The sequence below is a fragment of the Chiloscyllium punctatum genome, chromosome 22 (genome assembly GCF_047496795.1).
Source record: "Chiloscyllium punctatum isolate Juve2018m chromosome 22, sChiPun1.3, whole genome shotgun sequence".
Lineage (NCBI taxonomy): Eukaryota > Metazoa > Chordata > Chondrichthyes > Orectolobiformes > Hemiscylliidae > Chiloscyllium > Chiloscyllium punctatum.
Genome location: NC_092760.1, coordinates 4605047 through 4612341, shown reverse-complemented (window position 1 = coordinate 4612341; position 7295 = coordinate 4605047).

Genomic DNA, 7295 nt, shown 5'->3' with positions numbered 1-7295 from the left:
GCCCTCTGTTTCAGCCCCTCTGATTGAGCCCCTTTGTTTCTCGCCCTCTGTTTCAGCCCCTCTGTTTTTCGCCCTCTTTTTCAGCCCCTCTGTTTCAGCCCGTCTGTTTCAGCCACTCTGTTTCTCGCCCTCTGTTTCAGCCCCTCTGTTCCCCTCCCTCTGTTTCAGCCCCTCTGATTCAGCCCCTCTGTTTCTCGCCCTCTGTTTCTGCCCCTCTGTCTCTCGCCCTCTGTTTCAGCCCCTCGGTTTCTCGCCCTCTGTTTCAGCCCCGCTGATTCAGCCCCTTTGTTTCAGCCCCTCTGAATCAGCCCCTCTGATTCTCGCCCTCTGTGTCTGCCCCTCTGTCTCTCGCCCTCTGTTTCAGCCGCTCTGTTTCTCGCCGTCTGTTTCAGCCCCTCTGTTTCAGCCCCTCTGTTTCTCGCCCTCTGTTTCTGCCCCTCTGTCTCTCACCCTCTGTTTCAGCCCCTCTGTTTCTCGCCCTCTGTTTCAGCCCCTCTGTTTCAGCCCCTCTGTTTCTCGCCCTCTGTTTCAGCCCCTCTGTTTCTCGCCCTTTGTTTCAGCCTCTCTGTTTCTCGCCCTCTGTTTCAGCCCCTCGGATTCAGCCCCTCTGTTTCAGCCCCTCTGATTCAGCCCCTCTGATTTAGCCCCTCTGATTAAGCCCCGTCTGTTTCTCATCCTCTGTTTCAGCCCCTCTGTTTCAGCCCCTCTGTTTCAGCCCCTCTGTTTCTCACCCTCTGTTTCAGCCCCTCTGATTCAGCCCCTCTGATTCAGCCCCACTCATTCAGCCAATCTGTTTCAGCCCCTCTGTTTCTCGCCCTCTGTTTCAGCCTCTCTGTTTCTCGCCCTCTGTTTCAGCCCCTCTGTTTCAGCCCCTCTGTTTCAGTCCCTCTGTTTCTCGCCCTCTGTTTCTCGCCCTCTGTTTCAGCCCCTCTGTTTCTCGCCCTCTGTTTCAGCCCCTCTGTTTCTCGCCCTCTGTTTCAGCCCCTCTGTTTCAGCGCCTCTGTTTCAGCCCCTCTGTTTCAGCCCCTCTTTTTCTCGCCCTCTGTTTCAGCCCCTCTGTTTCAGCCCCTCTGTTTCTCGCCCTCTGTTTCAGCCCCTCTGTTTCTCGCCCTCTTTTTCAGCCCTTCTGTTTCTCGCCCTCTGTATCAGCCCCTCTGCTTCAGCCCCTCTGTTTCAGCCCCTTTGTTTCTCGCCCTCAGTTTCTCGCCCTCTGTTTCAGCCCCTCTGTTTCTCGCCCTCTGTTTCAGCCCCTCTGTTTCATCCCCTCTGATTCCGCCCCTCTGATTCAGCCCCTATGTTTCTCGCCCTCTGTTTCAGCCCTTCTGTTTCAGCCCCTCTGTTTCAGCCCCTCTGTTTCTCGGCCTCTGTTTCAGCCCCTCTGTTTCTCGCCCTCTGTTTCAGCCCCTCTATTTCAGCCCCTCTGTTTCAGCCCCTCTGTTTCAGCCCATCTGTTTCTCGCCCTCTGTTTCAGCCCCTCTGTTTCTCGCACTCTGTTTCTGCCCCTCTGATTTAGCCCCTCTGATTCAGCCCCTCTGTTTCAGCCCCTCTGTTTCTCGCCCTCTGTTTCAGCCCCTCTGTTTCTCGCCCTCTGTTTCAGCCCCTCTGTTTCTCGCCCTCTGTTTCAGCCCCACTGATTCAGCCCCTCTGTTTCAGCCCCTCTGAATCAGCCCCTCTGGATCAGCCCCTCTGTTTCAGCCCCTCTGTTTCAGCCCCTCTGTTTCTCGCCCTCTGTTTCAGCCCCTCTGTTTCAGCCCCTCTGTTTCAGTCCCTCTGTTTCTCGCCCTCTGTTTCTCGCCCTCTGTTTCAGCCCCTCTGTTTCTCGCCCTCTGTTTCAGCCCCTCTGATTCAGCCCCTTTGTTTCTCGCTTTCTGTTTCAGCCCCTCTGTTTTTCGCCCTCTTTTTCAGCCCCTCTGTTTCAGCCCGTCTGTTTCAGCCACTCTGTTTCTCGCCCTCTGTTTCAGCCCCTCTGTTTCTCACCCTCTGTTTCAGCCCCTCTGATTCCGCCCCTCTGTTTCTCGCCTTCTGTTTCAGCCCCTCTGTTTCTCGCCCTCTGTTTCAGCCCCTCTGTTTCTCGCCCTCTGTTTCAGCCCCACTGTTCCAGCCCCTCTGTTTAAGCCCCTCTGTTTCAGCCCCTCTGTTTCTCGCCCTCTGTTTCAGCCCCTCTGTTTCTCGCCCTCTGTTTCAGCCCCTCTGATTCAGCCCCTTTGTTTCTCGCCCTCTGTTTCAGCCCCTCTGTTTTTCGCCCTCTTTTTCAGACCCTCTGTTTCAGCCCGTCTGTTTCAGCCACTCTGTTTCTCGCCCATGTTTCTGCCCCTCTGTTTCTCACCCTCTGTTTCAGCCCCTCTGATTCAGCCCCTCTGTTTCTCGCCCTCTGTTTCAGCCTCTCTGTTTCTCGCCCTCTGTTTCAGCCCCTCTGTTTCTCGCCCTCTGTTTCAGCCCCACTGTTCCAGCCCCTCTGTTTCAGCCCCTCTGTTTCAGCCCCTCTGTTTCTCGCCCTCTGTTTCAGCCCCTCTGTTTCTCGCCGTCTGTTTCAGCCCCTCTGTTTCAGCCCCTCTTTTTCTCGCCCTCTGTTTCTGCCCCTCTGTCTCTCGCCGTCTGTTTCAGCCCCTCTGTTTCTCGCCCTCTGTTTGAGCCCCGCTGATTCAGCCCCTCTGTTTCAGCCCCTCTGAATCAGCCCCTCTGATTCTCGCCCTCTGTGTCTGCCCCTCTGTCTCTCGCCCTCTGTTTCAGCTGCTCTGTTTCTCGCCGTCTGTTTCAGCCCCTCTGTTTCAGCCCCTCTGTTTCAGCCCCTCTGTTTCTCCCCCCCTATTCCAGCCTCTCTGTTTCAGCCCCTGTGTTTCAGCCACTCTGTTTCAGCCCCTCTGTTTCAGCCCCGATGTTTCAGCCCCTTTGTTTTTCGCCCTCTTTTTCAGCCCCTCTGTTTCAGCCCGTCTGTTTCAGCCACTATGTTTCTCGCCCTCTGTTTCAGCCCCTCTGTTTCTCACCCACTGTTTCAGCCCCTCTGATTCAGCCCCTCTGTTTCTCGCCCTCAGTTTCAGCCCCAGTGTTTCAGCCCCTCTGTTTCAGCCCCTCTGTTTCTCGCCCTCTGTTTCAGCACCTCTGTTTCTCGCCGTCTGTTTCGGCCCCTCTGTTTCAGCCTCTCTGTTTCTCGTCCTCTGTTTCTGCGCCTCTGTCTCTCGCCCTCTGTTTCAGCCCCTGTGTTTCTCGCCCTCTGTTTCAGCCCCGCTGATTCAGCCCCTCTGTTTCAGCCCCTCTGAATCAGCCCCTCTGATTCAGCCCATCTGTTTCAGCCCCTCTGTTTCAGCCCCTCTGTTTCAGCCCCTCTTTTTCTCGCCCTCTGTTTCAGCCCCTCTGTTTCTCGCCCTCTGTTTCAGCCCCTCTGTTTCTCGCCCTCTGTTTCAGCCCCTCTGATTCAGCCCCTCTGTTTCAGCCCCTCTGATTCAGCACCTCTGATTTAGCCCCTCTGATTCAGCCCCATCTGTTTCAGCCCCTCACTTTCAGCCCCTCTGTTTCAGCCCCTCTGTTTCTCACCCTCTGTTTCAGCCCCTCTGATTCAGCCCCTCTGATTCAGCCCCACTCATTCAGACCCTCTGTTTCAGCTCCTCTGTTTCTCGCCCTCTGTTTCAGACCCTCTGTTTCTCGTCCTCTGTTTCAGCCCCTCTGCTTCAGTCCCTCTGTTTCTCGCCCTCTGTTTCTCGCCCTCTGTTTCTCACCCTCTGTTGCAGCCCCTCTGTTTCTCGCCCTCTGTTTCAGCCCCACTGATTCAGCCCCTCTGTTTCAGCCCCTCTGAATCAGCCCCTCTGGATCAGCCCCTCTGTTTCAGCCCCTCTGTTTCAGCCCCTCTGTTTCTCGCCCTCTGTTTCAGCCCCTCTGTTTCAGCCCCTCTGTTTCAGTCCCTCTGTTTCTCGCCCTCTGTTTCTCGCCCTCTGTTTCAGCCCCTCTGTTTCTCGTCCTCTGTTTCAGCCCCTCTGATTCAGCCCCTTTGTTTCTCGCCCTCTGTTTCAGCCCCTCTGTTTTTCGCCCTCTTTTTCAGCCCCTCTGTTTCAGCCCGTCTGTTTCAGCCACTCTGTTTCTCGCCCTCTGTTTCAGCCCCTCTGTTTCTCACCCTCTGTTTCAGCCCCTCTGATTCAGCCCCTCTGTTTCTCGCCTTCTGTTTCAGCCCCTCTGTTTCTCGCCCTCTGTTTCAGCCCCTCTGTTTCTCGCCCTCTGTTTCAGCCCCACTGTTCCAGCCCCTCTGTTTCAGCCCCTCTGTTTCAGCCCCTCTGTTTCTCGCCCTCTGTTTCAGCCCCTCTGTTTCTCGCCCTCTGTTTCAGCCCCTCTGATTCAGCCCCTTTGTTTCTCGCCCTCTGTTTCAGCCCCTTTGTTTTTCGCCCTCTTTTTCAGCCCCTCTGTTTCAGCCCGTCTGTTTCAGCCACTCTGTTTCTCGCCCTCTGTTTCTGCCCCTCTGTTTCTCACCCTCTGTTTCAGCCCCTCTGATTCAGCCCCTCTGTTTCTCGCCCTCTGTTTCAGCCCCTCTGTTTCTCGCCCTCTGTTTCAGCCCCACTGTTCCAGCCCCTCTGTTTCAGCCCCTCTGTTTCAGCCCCTCTGTTTCTCGCCCTCTGTTTCAGCCCCTCTGTTTCTCGCCGTCTGTTTCAGCCCCTCTGTTTCAGCCCCTCTTTTTCTCGCCCTCTGTTTCTGCCCCTCTGTCTCTCGCCGTCTGTTTCAGCCCCTCTGTTTCTCGCCCTCTGTTTGAGCCCCGCTGATTCAGCCCCTCTGTTTCAGCCCCTCTGAATCAGCCCCTCTGATTCTCGCCCTCTGTGTCTGCCCCTCTGTCTCTCGCCCTCTGTTTCAGCTGCTCTGTTTCTCGCCGTCTGTTTCAGCCCCTCTGTTTCAGCCCCTCTGTTTCAGCCCCTCTGTTTCTCCCCCCCTGTTCCAGCCTCTCTGTTTCAGCCCCTGTGTTTCAGCCACTCTGTTTCAGCCCCTCTGTTTCAGCCCCGATGTTTCAGCCCCTTTGTTTTTCGCCCTCTTTTTCAGCCCCTCTGTTTCAGCCCGTCTGTTTCAGCCACTATGTTTCTCGCCCTCTGTTTCAGCCCCTCTGTTTCTCACCCACTGTTTCAGCCCCTCTGATTCAGCCCCTCTGTTTCTCGCCCTCAGTTTCAGCCCCAGTGTTTCAGCCCCTCTGTTTCAGCCCCTCTGTTTCTCGCCCTCTGTTTCAGCACCTCTGTTTCTCGCCGTCTGTTTCGGCCCCTCTGTTTCAGCCTCTCTGTTTCTCGTCCTCTGTTTCTGCGCCTCTGTCTCTCGCCCTCTGTTTCAGCCCCTCTGTTTCTCGCCCTCTGTTTCAGCCCCTCTGTTTCAGCCCCTCTGTTTCAGCCCCTCTGTTTCTCGCCCTCTGTTTCAGCCCCTCTGTTTCTCGCCCTCTGTTTCTGCCCCTCTGATTTAGCCCCTCTGTTTCAGCCCCTCTGTTTCAGCCCCTCTGTTTCTCGCCCTCTGTTTCAGCCCCTCTGTTTCTCGCCCTCTGTTTCTGCCCCCCTGATTTAGCCCTTCTGTTTCAGCCCCTCTGTTTCAGCCCCTCTGTTTCTCGCCCTCTGTTTCAGCCCCTCTGTTTCTCGCCCTCTGTTTCAGCCCCACTGATTCAGCCCCTCTGTTTCAACCCCTCTGAATCAGCCCCTCTGGATCAGCCACTCTGTTTCAGCCCCTCTGTTTCAGCCCCTCAGTTTCTCGCCCTCTGTTTCAGCCCCTCTGTTTCAGCCCCTCTGTTTCAGTCCCTCTGTTTCTCGCCCTCTGTTTCTCGCCCTCTGTTTCAGCCCCTCTGTTTCTCGCCCTCTGTTTCAGCCCCTCTCTTTCAGCCCCTCTGTTTCAGCCCCTCTGATTCAGCCCCTCTGATTCAGCCCCACTCATTCAGACCCTCTGTTTCAGCCCCTCTGTTTCTCGCCCTCTGTTTCAGCCCCTCTGTTTCTCGCCCTCTGTTTCAGCCCCATTGATTCAGCCCCTCTGTTTCAGCCCCTCTGAATCAGCCCCTCTGGATCAGCCCCTTTGTTTCAGCCCCTCAGTTTCAGCCCCTCTGTTTCTCGCCCTCTGTTTCAGCCCCTCTGTTTCAGCCCCTCTGTTTCAGTCCCTCTGTTTCTCGCCCTCTGTTTCTCGCCCTCTGTTTCATCCCCTCTGTTTCTCGCCCTCTGTTTCAGCCCCTCTGATTCAGCCCCTCTGTTTCTCACCCTCTGTTTCAGCCCCGCTGTTTCTCGCCCTGTGTTTCAGCCCCTCTGTTTCTCGCCCTCTGTTTCAGCCCCTCTTTTTCAGCCCCTCTGTTTCAGCCCCTCTGTTTCTCGCCCACTGTTTCAGCCCCTCTGTTTCTCGCCCTCTGTTTCAGCCCCTCTATTTCTCTCCCTCTGTTTCAGCCCCACTGTTTCAGCCCCTCTGTTTCAGCCCCTCTGTTTCAGCCCCTCTGTTTCTCGCCCTCAGTTTCAGCCCCTCTGTTTCTCGCCCTCTGTTTCAGCCCCTCTGTTTCAGCCCCTCTGTTTCAGTCCCTCTGTTTCTCGCCCTCTGTTTCTCCCCCTCTGTTTCAGCCCCTCTGTTTCTCGCCCTCTGTTTCAGCCCCTCTGTTTCTCGCCCTCTGTTTCAGCCCCTCTGTTTCATCACCTCTGTTTCAGCCCCTCTGTTACTCGCCCTCTGTTTCAGACCCTCTGTTTCTCGCCCTCTGTTTCAGCCTCTCTGTTTCTCGCCCTCTGTTTCAGCCCCTCTGTTTCAGCCACTCTGTTTTAGCCCCTCTGTTTCTCGCCCTCTGTTTCAGCCCCTCTGTTTCTCGCCATCTGTTTCAGCCCCTCTGTTTCTCGCCCTCTGATTCAGCCCCTCTGTTTCAGTCCCTCTGATTCAGCCCCTCTGTTTCAGCCCCTCTATTTCAGCCCCTCTGTTTCTCGCCCTCTGTTTCAGCCCCTCTGTTTCTGCCCCTCTGATTCAGCCCCTCTGATTCAGCCCCTCTGTTTCTCGCCCTCTGTTTCAGCCCTTCTGTTTCAGCCCCTCTGTTTCAGCCCCTCTGTTTCTCGCCCTCTGTTTCAGCCCCTCTGTTTCTCGCCCTATGTTTCAGCCCCTCTGTTGCAGCCCCTCTGTTTCAGCACCTCTGTTTCTCGCCCTCTGTTTCAGCCCCTCTGTTTCTCGCCCTCTGTTTCTGCCCCTCTGATTTAGCCCCTCTGTTTCAGCCCCTCTGTTTCAGCCCCTCTTTTTCTCGCCCTCTGTTTCAGCCCCTCTGTTTTGCGCTCTCTGTTTCAGCCCCTCTGATTCAGCCCCTCTGTTTCAGCCCCTCTGTTTCTCCCCCTCTGTTCCAG